Genomic DNA, 12,187 nt, shown 5'->3' with positions numbered 1-12,187 from the left:
TTCGGCCGGTGGACTTTTAAGGACTGAACCGGAGCGAGCTGCGTCCCTGGCCTGGCCGAGCTGTCCTCGGATCTGGCCCTGTCTTGGAGGGGCTTGGCCGGGTGCCCCGGTGGGGAGAGGTCTCGGCGCTCAGATCAGGAATGGACCGGGCTTGGAAGCCTGCCGGCTCTAGCTGGGCCTGTGTGCCTCCGTCCCCGCTTGGGCGGTGCTGCGGAACGGGAACCGCTGTCCCTGACTAGCGGGGGCTCCGGGCCTGGTTTGGACCTTCCACCTGAGCCGGGGCCTCTGGGTGCTTCTTGGGAGGCCTGGAGACGGGGAATAGGACAGTGCCTGTAGCCCCAGCTGCCGTTTTCCAGTGCCGGGCCCTTACTTGACTTAGCCAACGGCCCTCTGGTTTTATCGTCACTCCCATTTCACAGATGAGAGAATTGAGGCTCAGACGCATCAAGTATCTTGTCCCACGCCTTCTGGCTGATCTATGGTGCAGCCGGGATTTAGACCCAGTCTTTGGTCTTTTGGTCTCAGAGGACAGAAGATGAAGTAGAGGAAGAGTAATATCCCCACCCCCCTTTCTGTGTCCCCCTGATCTTTCCTTCTTCACTGCAGTTTTGGGTGATTCCTCCCACCCTCGGGCTTCGCCCATGGATCCTGAGCCCCATGCTGTGTCCCCTAGCCCCAGAGGCTGTGGCCCACCTGATGTGATACTTGGGGCCTTGCACCCGATCCCCGACAGGCCCAGTCTTTCCCCAGAGGCTGGTAATGGCCTCCCCTGCCCTCTTCCTTCCTGGGCTGGAATTGGGTCCCTGGTTCCCAGATGTGACCTTCAGGCCCTCCACTGCCCAGTCCTGCCCCATTGCACTCTGGAGTTTGACATCCAGCCTCCTGCCTCGTCCCAGGGCTCCAGGAGGAGGACCATGTCTGGGTCCCCCGGGGTCCCTGGTGCCAGCCCGTGTGGGGAGGCCTTGACCAGGTGCTCAGCTGGAGACTGGGGAGGGAACGGGTACCTGAGGAAGCCCCAAGGTGCTGGGAATTCCAGCTCCTGCTGGAGGGGGCCCTTCCCCCACCTCGGTGACCTGAGCCGTCCCTCCCAAGGCCAGCCAGCTCTGGCCCCGCCCCGCCACTCTGCTTTGTCTCAACTGCTTCCTGGAGGACCCGCTGCCGGACTCACATCCATTGTTTCCTGTGTCTTGGCCACGTTGTCACCTGGGGTTACCTGAGGCCAACGGAGGGAAAGAAGTCTGGTGGATTTCAGGCCAACTGTGTGTTTGCCAGGAGTCTTTGCAAATGTTGCCTGCTGACTACCGGGACCCCCAAGGTAGGGGTTATGGCCTTTGGAAAACACAGGAACACTCTGCCCTCCTCCCTTGCAAGCTGGGTGGTGGGGGAGCAGTGAAAACGCCACCTCGTCCTTCTCTGGGGCTCAACGGGGCTATCCCCGAGCAGTCTTCATCCCTGACCTGGGGCTCAGAGACCCTGTGGGGGCAGAGACTAGAGCTCAAGCTTTGGGTCAGACCCACTTGAATCTGTATCTTAGAGCCACCCTTACACAACTCCACCTTTCAGACCCTTCTTCAAAGTCACCTCAGCAGGAGCCCTCCCCTCCCTGAGCGGTCCAGCCCAGCCCTCCTGCCCCGAGTCGGGCTGTCTATATCTGTCCTTGGCACAGAGACTCCTCGAGGAAGCAGGAGACCCTGAGGGTGGTTGGGGACTTAGCAACTTCCTTCACTCTCTTCTCTGGGCGGCCGTTGACCCCCAATCACACCCTCTCATGTCACCACTGAGAGAGAGATGAGACCGGGAAATACTTGTCTGATGGGGAAGGGGAAAGTACAACCCTGATCTGGGATGGTGGTCTGATGAGCGCAAAGCCCTCGCCTAGGATGTGGGTCTCACCGTGTGTGTGTGTGTGTGTGTGTGTGTGTGTGTACACAGCCTTGACTTGGGAGGCTTATTTTTAGAGACAATTAGTCTTCTGAAATGATAGTCTGAGGGTGGAGGCATGGTCCTAGAAGAGGGCACGGGGGAGGAAGACCTGAAGTCGACTCAGAGAGAGAGGAGGCAGCTGAGTGTGTCTGCTCCTTGACCATCCAGGAGCAAGCTTTGGGTTCTCAGCCAGGTGTGGGATCTGGGCAGTGGGGTTGGAGTGGACCAGGCTCCGGGCCGGAGGAGTAGGTGTGGGGGTGGGTAGGGACTCATGGACAGATACAGGGACCAGGGGTTGGGGTGAGCAGCCTCGCTTGCCCTGGACTCCTGGCCCTTTTTCATTCCCTGGACACAGAGCAGGTGGCGGCCTTCCTTGAATGTCCCCGCCCCAGCCCCGCCGTCTGGGTTCCAGACGTGGCCTCGGCTTATGGGGCCACGTTCCCTCCCTGGCCAGCTTGGCGGCCACTTCAGACACGCTCGTGCCTGGATGCCCCCTGCCTCGCTGAGGACAGAGAACACAGTCTGCCTCCCCCAGCCCCAGCCGCCCCCGCCCTGCTAATCCCGAGCACACGGGCCAAGCCAAGAATGTCTTGCATACTCTGGCGGGCGGGCTAGCCACGAAGCCTCCTGGAGGGGCATGAATCACAGACCCCGCCTGCCAAGTGCTCACTTGGGACGTGTTCGAGGCTGGCTGTGCCCAGAGCTGATGGGGAAAAGGGAGGGAAGGAGAGCTGGCAGCTGCGATGGGCAGACAGAGCAGTTTTGAGGGGAGAGATGTCTGCTGGACCCATCCCTGGTGGCAACACAGAAATTATGTTATAGGATTTTAAGAGCCTGGAATCCTACAGGAGTGACTTCTCGGAATTCCACGGGTCTGAAATGTGAGACCCGTGGAATGTCACATTGCACCCCTCTGACAGCACGCTGATGCCAAGGCCCCATCCTGCAGGTGGGATGCTGAGGCTCCAAGAGGGCAGAAGGCTCTGCTCCAGGTCACATGTGGAGTCAAGCATTGGGCTGGGCTGCACCCCGGCCCCCTGCCTTGGGTTGAGGCCCTTTCTAGTCCCATGGCAAGCAGTGTCTGTTCCAGCTCCTCTCCCAACACAACCGTGTGCTCCCGACTGATAGAGAGGAGAGAACATTGGGGACCTCCTTCTCCTCCAGCTCCCCCATCACTCCAAGCACACAAATCATCCCTACCTTATCTGCAACAACTCCCGTGCCCAGCTGGCCTTCCCCTCCCTTCTGTCCCCATCATGAAAGGAGTCTGCCTGAGGCCCAAGCTTGCTCCCACTGTCTGTACTTGCTCATGCTCTTGTGCCAAAACTGCCCACCGAGTGCTGGGTGTCCTCCGGCCAGAGACACTGAGTGATCACCCTGCTCTCCCGTGTCCGCAAACGCTCCCTAGTTCTTGGCACGTCACCAGCTTAGTTTTTCCCTCATCTTAAAAGGAAAGTGTCTCTGGGTGCCGCCCACCCTCACCTTCACCCCCGAGCTTTCTCCATCAATCCATACATAGTCAAGTTTCTTTAGAAGGTTGTCTACACTTCCCATCCCCTCCATCCTCACTGCCCACCCTCTCCGGATCCCTCTCCAGTCCCCTACAGATGGAGAGGAGGATGCCAAAGCTCTCATGGCTTACTGCTACTGCTCCCAACCATGCTGTCTGCCCTCAACTTCACCTGTCACAAACCCCTGCCCACGCTGGTCCTTCCTGTCTCCCCCGTTCCCTCCCTTAGAGCTCCTCCTTGGGTTGGTGATCAGCCTAGATCCCCTCCTCTGCTCACCGTCCTCTTCCCTGGGCCGGCAGTCTGATTATCAAACACTGGGGTTGATGACTGTCCCCACTGTCCCCGGATCGGATGGCCAGCTCCATCTCCCCAGGGCCCCAGACCAGTACATCCAGAACCAAATTGACGTACCCACCTGGGTGAGCCACGGGCCCTCACACTCGGCTGTCTGGGGTTCCCACCTGCCCTGCTCCTCCCCAGGGCTCCCCCACTTTCCGTGAAGCTCCCCCCACCCACCTACCTGATTCCAGGTGGAGATGCGGGCATCACCTGAGACTCCTCCCTCTCCCTCATCCCCACCCTTGGTGCCAGGGATCGACCAAGGCCAAGCCATGCGATCCCATGACTTGGTTCTCTCCCTGCTGTAGTCGCCTTCATTCTGAGCTCATCTTATCTGGCTCGGACTGTTGCAACATCCACATCACTCATCTCTGGCCCTCCAGCTGGCCTTCCACGGGGAGCCAGAGGGCGCGTCTTCCCACGCAAACCTGCCCCTGCCCCCCAGGGCAACGCCCTTCCCTGGCTCCCCACGGCTCCCCCCGCCCCACGGGGCCCTCCACATCTAGGTCCTTGGCCACCCCTCCGGCCTGACCCAACACCCCACCTTGTGTTCCATCCACCTCCAAAGACCCATCACCTCCAACCAGGCAGGACCGATTCTCCTTTCCAATCTCTTACCTCCCATTTCTTCCCTTTCTCAACAGACTGGCCAAGTTGAAAGTCCCCTCGGGTAGGTTTCCAGTGGTCCTGTGGCCACTCCACTCACCACTCTGCACACCATCCCTGCCTGGCTGTGTCCCCTGCTCCTGTGTGAACTCGGAGGGCAGGGCTGGGTCCCGTCCTTCTGGTCCCTCCACGGCCTGGAGTAGAGGGTGTGCTCACCACACACGTACTAAACGAACGAACGAATGAGCCCAGCAAGGCCTCAGTCCTCTCCTTGGGGACCCTGCTCATCTGTTGCAATCCGAGGCCCCAGTTGCCCTTCTGGCTCTGAGTTCTGAGCACTCAGGTCTGAGTTCTGAGCATTTTTGCCACGGGCTGATGGCTGGTGTGTGGAGATTTATTCTCCTCTGAGATTTCTAATCCCACCGGAGAGGGGCAGTTGGGTGGGTGCCTGGGAAACCCGAGGGCTGGCGACAGTGGGAGGGAGGAGCAGGTGGGCTTATGCATGAGCTGGCACTTGGCTCTGACTCTGGGGACCTTATCCTTGGAGGAGTTGGCTGGGGAGGGGGCAGGAGGCCTGTCTCCCACCCTTCTCCAGACCTGCTCTGGAAACCCAGGCTGAAAGACCAGTGGGTGGAGGAGCCAGGGGAGAACTGGAGTTTGTGCAACAGCCTTCAATATGTTTGCAATAACAGGGAAATGGAAAAAATGTTAATTTAATTTTGACAGTGCCCTGGGGATAGCGCTCATGGCTCAGAGCTCACTGACTGCCACCCTGTCCAGCCCTGCTCTGGAGACTCCAGGGAGGGAATGTGGGCGGTGAAGGAGACGGTTGGGACTCCCCGTCCCAGGCTGTCCCCCTGCTCCTGGTCACTGAGTGGACCCCTCCCTCCATGAAGCAGCCTGCTCAGGGTTTTGAGAGCCATGTGCCTTCAAGCCGAATGAAGGCGGCTCACCAGGGAGGCGAAGACCAGCTGCTCACTGCACATGCCTTCCGGGGTTGGGCCTGGGGCTCTGATAAAGACCCCCAACTGGGAAGGGCCAGCCTCTTCTGCCTTGAGCCTGAATCACTGAAACTCTGATGATCCCTGTGTCTGCCCCCAGAGACCCTCGGGGAGGGTACAGCAAGGGCCAGGGTCTCAGAAGACCTGACTCTGAGAGCCAGCTCAGCTCTTGAGCAGCTGAGTGACCTTCTCAGAGTCACGTCCTCTCTCTGATCCTCTGGGTCATCACTAGGAATGTGCTGGTGCCTGAGTGCCTGGCTGCAGGCAGGGCAGGGGACCTTTGGGTGGAACTACCAGGGGCTCTGACCCCCCTTTCTGGCACTTAGAGCCCGAGGTTTCGGGATGCTCACCCCCAGATCTCAAGGCTGTTGATCTCCTTGCACATTGGTTTCTGTGTGTCTCTCCATGTGCCACATTTGGAGGGGGGGTGGAGGCAGCACTGGGGTCAGGAACACAGCCCCTCAGCTTCTTCCGGGGCTCTCGGGTGATAGGGGCTGAGTCACCCCTGGTTGCCATCATAGCGATGTCACAGGTGCATTGATTTAGGATCTCCAGAAAGCAGACCTTGAGACAAGGTGTTGGCTGCAGGTCTTTTATTTGTGAGAAGGCCCCAGGAACCACAGGTAAGGGGGTGGGAGGACAGGCAGGGAAGGGAGAAAGGCCAACGTGAGCAGGCAGCCCAGGGCTCCATTCCCCCGGGGCATCCTCTGAGATAGCACTGCCAACAGAACATTCTGTGTGCTGGGGATGTTCTAAATCTATCCTGACTGGTATGGCAGCCACCGGCTGCATGTGAGGTACTGTGTGACTAGTGCAACTCAAGAAATGTATCTCCACTGGCTCAGATGGTGACGCATCTGCCTGCAACGCAGGAGACCCAGTTTCGATCCCTGCGTTGGGAAGATCCCCTGGAGAAGGGAATGGCAACCCACTCCAGTATTCTTGCCTGGAGAATCCCATGGAGACTGGCGGGCTACAGTCCACAGGGTCACAAAGAGTTGAACTCGACTGAGTGACTGAACAACAACTGTAGGCATTCCTGGGGAGGCTTGGATACTGATCCGCTCTTAGGGGGCATCAATCCCCTAGAGCTCTTGGCAACAACCAGCCGAACCAGTGTTCTGGTGTCAGAGAGCCCTCAGGCAAAGAAGGAGAAAGACAGAGGCAGTAGCTTGAAGCCATTTTCATACCAGAAACACGCCACCAGCAGGTAAACTCAGGTGGGCTGAGGGGTCTAGGTAGGGCGTCCACGGATACGTCTCATGGACAGATTGCTAACAACCCAGGATGCTGCGGCCTCTGACCCACCCGCTTCCTTTCGTCCTTGGGGAGTCTGCTGGGCAGGGAGGAGGGCAGGTCCTTTTCCTCTGGGATCTGCTCCATCTGAGGGGCCCTCAGCGGGGCTGACGGGGCCCATAGCCATGGCTGAGTCAAGTAAAGCAGCTTTCTGCTCCTGCCATGGCTGTATTCTCCCCAGGTGACCCAGGACCGTGTGCCCTGTGTGCCAATCCTTAAAATCACTCTCTCTCTGTTCTATTGGTCTTATTTCTCTGGGGAACCCTGACTGATACATTACCTAAAAGTTCATTTACTAAGCAAGCGTCTTTGTGCTTTTTTAAAATTAAAATTTAAAAAATTTTTTGGCTGTGCTGGGTCTCTGTTGCTGTGCACGGGCTTTCCTCTACTTGCGGCCACTTTCTGGTTGTGTGGTTCGTGAGCTTCTCGTGGTGCTGGCTTCTCTCGTTGCCGAGCACAGGCTCTAGGGCGCGTGGGCTCAGTAGCTTTGGCTCTCGGGCTCAGTAGCTGCGGCTCTCCGGCTCAGTAGCTGCGGCTCTCGGGCTCTAGGGCGCAGGCGCACAGTCTTAGTTGCTCCAAGGCATGAGGAATCTTCCTGGAGCAGGGATCGAACCCGTGTCCCCTGCATTGGCAGGCAGATTTGTAACCACTGGACCACCGGCGAAGTCGGAAGCCAGGCATCTTTGTATTCCTAAATATGTGTCCAGCATCTGCTCTGGGCTAGACCAGTGATGGGCCCTCTGGAACCGGATGTGAGGAGGTCCCCTCCTGGGACTTCTCTTCTGTGGGTGTTGATGTAAATGTCACCTCTTCAGAGGAGCCCTCAGACCTTTGGAAAACTGATTGATCCACCCCATTGTTATTCTGTTTCAATGCCTTCAAATCATGTTTTAAAATTATTTTATTAATATTCCTTTTGGGGGAAGAAGGATCTGTTTCTGTTTACTTAATAGAGGATCCAAGTGCCAGGAGGAACTTCACATCCAGTAGACAACAAGTCTTTATTGAATAAACACATGAATGAATGTATGGGAAATGCCATTTCTTGTTGCCAAGGCCCTCTCATTCAGTGAACACTTGGGAGTGCCAGAGGGGGGTTCAGGGTCCCAGGCATCTCTAGGAGCCATAGTGGATGATCTGGGGAGCTGTGTGTCACGGTGAGCCCAAGGAAGTCTTCGTACGTGGCCCGAACTCCAGTGTGGATTTCACACCTGGACTTCCCGTGTGGCCTGAACTCCCACCTACAGGCCAGCCTGTTGGTCGACTGTCTCTCTTTTTAAATTAGTTTATTAAAAATATTTTTTATTTTTTAAAAACCTCAACTTTATTAAGGTCCAATCAACACACAATAAGCTGCATCCATTTCAAGTTTCATGGGCGTGTGTGCATGCTAAGCCACTTCAACTCATGTCCAGCTCTTTCTGCCAGGTTCCTGCCCCCCAGGCTCCTCTGTCCACGGGATTCTCCAGGCAGGAATACTGGCATGGGTTGCTGGGCCCTCCTCTCGGGGATCTTCCCCATCCAGGGATCGAATCTCCTGCATCGCCAGGCGGGTTCTTTACCACTCAGCCATCGGGGAAGCCCATTGCTGAGTATATCAATAATTAATTCCCTTTCCTTGCTGAGTAGAACACCACTGGGTACACCATTTGTTTATCTGCTCACTTGTTGATGAACATCAGGGAAATTTCCAGATTTTGACTAGTTTGAATAAATAATATGTTCTAAACATAGGTGTACAATCCTTTTTATGAACACATGTTTCCATTTCTCTTGGAAATCTGCTTGGAAGTGGGATCACTGGGCCATATGGTAAGGGTATGTGCAATTTTTTTAAAACTTTAGTTTTAATTGGAGGATAATTGCTTTACAATGTTGTGTTGGTTTCTGCCACACATCAGCGTGAATCTGTTCAAACCGCCAAACTGTTTTCCAAACCGACGGCACCATTTTCCTTTCTCATCTGTAACAGATGAAAGAAAGCCCTAAATATTCACTGACATTTGGTATTAGCAAGTCTTTTAAAAAAGTTCTTTTTCATTGTGGTGTAATTTGCCTACAGTGAAATGATGCAGCCTTAAGTGTATCATTCAATCAGTTTTGACAAAGGCATATCAAAACTCAGAACATTCCCATCACCTGTGAAACTTTCTGTGCTCGTTTCACATGTCCCAACCCCTCAGATGGAGAAGGCAATGGCACCCACTCCAGTACTCTTGCCTGGAAAATCCCATGGACGGAGGAGCCTGATAGGCTGCAGTCCATGGGGTCGCGAAGAGTCGGACACGACTGAGTGACTTCCCTTTCACTTTTCACTTTCATGCATTGGAGAAGGAAATGGCAACCCACTCCAGTGTTCTTGCCTGGAGAATCCCAGGAACGGGGGAGCCTGGTGGGCTGCCCTCTATGGGTCGTGCAGAGTCGGACACAACTGAAGTGACGCAGCAGCAGCAACCCCTCAGAATCAACTGTTGGTCTGATTTCTATCAGACTTCCTTGGTGGCTCAGACAGTAAAGAATCTCCCTGCAAGGCAGGAGAACTGGGTTTGATCCTCTGGAGAAGGGAATGGCAATCCACTCCAGTATTCTTGCCTGAAGAATTCCATGGGCAGAGGAGCCTGATGGGCTAAAGTTCACGGGTTGCAAAAAAATCAGACATGACTGAGCATCTAACCCCTTCACTTATACTCTTCACTGTCTTCTATCACCATGAGTTGGGTCTGCCTGTTCTAGAATTTTATCTTTCATTTGGCATGATTTTGTTGTTGTTGTTGTTGATCACGCGCAGGAATCTTAGTTTGCCAACCAGAGTTTGAACCTGGGCCATGGCAGTGGAAGTGCTGAGTCCTAATCACTGGACCCTCAGGGAATTGATTCCCAGTGTAATATTTTTGAAATTTATCCATGATGTTGCTTGTACTTTGTTCCAAATACTTCCCCACTGTATGGACATCCCACAGTTTGTTTATCCATTCTCCTGTAGAGGGACATTTGGGGTTTAATAGTTTGGGGCTATTAGAAATAAAGTTGCTCTGAGTGTTTGTGTTCAAGTCTTTGTGTGGATATACCCATTTCTCTTGGGTAAATCCTCAAGAATAGGTAGAGTTTTTGGACTATATGGCAAGCATATGTTTAACTCTAAGAAATTGTCAAACCATCTTCCAATGTACATTTCAGCCAGTAACATATGAGAGTTTCAATGGCTCCATATCCTCTGTAACATTTAACACTGTCAGTCTTTTTCATTTTAACTTTTCTAAAAGGGTATATGGTAGTATCATTATGATTTTAAGCATTTCCCCACTGATTAGTGATGCTGATCACTTTTCGATGTGTTTACTATTTTTGTACTTTCTTCTGTGAAATGTCTTTTCAAGTCTTTTGTCCATTTTTAATTGCATTGTCTTCTTCCTGATTTGCAGGAATTCTGTATATATTCTACATTCAAGTCTTTTGTCCGATGTATGTTTTGTGAAAATTTTCTCCCAATTCTGCGGTTATTCTATGTATTTTCTTGTCAGTGTCTTTTTTTTTCTTGTCGGTGTCTTTTGAAGAACATGTTTTTAATTTTGATAAAGTGTAATTTAAATTTTTTATTTTAAAAATATTAAAATACAAATTTTTTCTTAAAAACTTTTTTTCAAATTTTTAAGAAACACTTGCCTACCTCCAGGTTGAAAAGCTATTTTCTCGGTTTCTTCTAAACTTTGTAACTTTACCTTTTACTTCCAGGTCTAGAATCCATCTCAAATTAATTTTTGTGTACTGTATAGAGAGAATAAATGTTCTTTTTTTTTTCCCCACGCAGATATCTGATTATCCCAGCACCATTTAAAAAGCTTTTTTAAAGAAATCCTAACAGGTCATGAAGATTCTTTCCTATGTTTTCTTCTAAAAGCCTTATAGTTTTAGTTATTAAATTTAGATTTTTAATCAATTTTGAGCAAGTGTTTGTATATGCTGTAAGATAAGGGCTCAATTTTGTTCTTTTGCATGAGGAAAATCAGTTTTCCCATCACCATTTGGTGAAAAAACTGTTCTTTCCTTATTGAACAGTGTTGACACCCTTGTCAAAAATCAACTGACCATCACTGTGAGGATTTAATTCATGAACACAGCCTATCTTTCCATTTATTTGGGTCTTTTAAAATTCTTCCAGCAATGTTTTGTATTTTACAGTGTCCAGGAATCACCTTGATTAAGTTTATCCCTAAGAGGTTTTTAGTCATTTTTGATGTTATTGTAAACGGAATTGTTCTTTAAAAGTCTTTTTGTATTGTTCATTGCTAGTGTATACAAAGACAACTGGTCTTTGTGGGTTGATTTTATATCCTGCAATTTTGCTGAATTTATAGCTTTTATAGTTGTATATGTGTTTGTGTGTGAATTCGTTAGGGTTTTTTTACATATAAGACCATATCATCTATGACTGGAGATAGTTTTACTTTTCTTCCCAACTTGAATACCTGTTATTTCATCTTCCTGCCTAATTGTTTTGGCTTGATTTTCTAGTACTGTGCTATCAGGTAGCAAAAATGGGCATCGTTGTCTTATTCCCAATCTCAGAGAAACGGCTTTCAGCCCTTCATCACTGAGTACGATGTGTGCTTTAAGTTTTACATGCATGGCCTTTATTTTGTTAAGGAACTTCTATTTCTAGTTTATTGGGCATTTTTATTTTTACCATAAAAGGTGTTGGATTTTGTCAAACGCTCTTTATGCATCAGTTGAAATAATTATGCTTTAAAAATGCATTCTATTAATGTGGTATTTTACATGGCTTCATTTTTTCATATGTTGAACCACTTGCCTTCTGGGGAGAAATCACACTTGCTCACGGTGTATAGTTTTTTAATAAGCTGCTGAATTCAGCTTGCTAGTATTTTGTTGAGGTTATTTTGCATTTATATCCATAAAGAATATTAGTTTGCAGTTTCGTTTAATGTCTGTGGCCTTGGTTATCAAGGTAATATTGGCCTCATAGAATGAGTTAGCAAGTATTTCCTCCACTTCAAATTTTTTGGAAAAATTTGAGAAGAATTGGCATGAAATCTTCCTTTGATTGATGGCAGGAGGAGAAGGGGATGACAGATGATGAGATGGTTGGATAGCATCACCGACTTGATGGACATGAGTTTGAGCAAGCTCCAGGAGTTGGTGATGGACAGGGAAGCCTGGCGTGCTGCAGTCCATGGGGTCGAAGAGTCAGACATGACTAAGCGACTGAACTGAACTGAACTCCTTAAATATATGGTTGACCACCAGTGAAGCCATCTGGTAGACTCTTCTTCATTGGGAGGTTTTCAATAAATAATTCAATCTCCTTACTTATTGTCAGTTCAGTTCAGTTCAGTCGCTCAGTCGTGTCCGACTCTTTGCGACCCCATGAATCCCAGCACGCCAGGCCTCCCTGTCCATCACCAACTCCCGGGGTTCACTCAGACTCACGTCCATCGAGTCAGTGATGCCATCCAGCCATCTCATCCTCTGTCTCCCCTTCTCCTCCTGCCC

At 51.3% G+C, this 12,187-nt stretch overlaps 1 long non-coding RNA gene across 2 annotated transcripts in view; it reads left to right on the top strand.

Moving 5' to 3' along the window:
- The first annotated feature begins 487 nt into the window (after positions 1–487).
- LOC101907142 (uncharacterized) overlaps positions 488–12,187 on the top strand; it is a 50,736-nt gene continuing 39,036 nt past the window's right edge. The window contains exon 1 of one of the 2 annotated variants that reach the window (XR_001495120.3): positions 488–1,315. This is a non-coding gene — a long non-coding RNA (uncharacterized lncRNA). The remainder of the gene's footprint in view (positions 1,316–12,187) is intronic. The other variant, XR_009492871.1, reaches the window with a different exon arrangement.

Source organism: Bos taurus, chromosome 25, assembly GCF_002263795.3.
Source record: "Bos taurus isolate L1 Dominette 01449 registration number 42190680 breed Hereford chromosome 25, ARS-UCD2.0, whole genome shotgun sequence".
Taxonomy (NCBI): domain Eukaryota; kingdom Metazoa; phylum Chordata; class Mammalia; order Artiodactyla; family Bovidae; genus Bos; species Bos taurus.
This window is presented reverse-complemented; position numbering and strand designations above follow the sequence as displayed.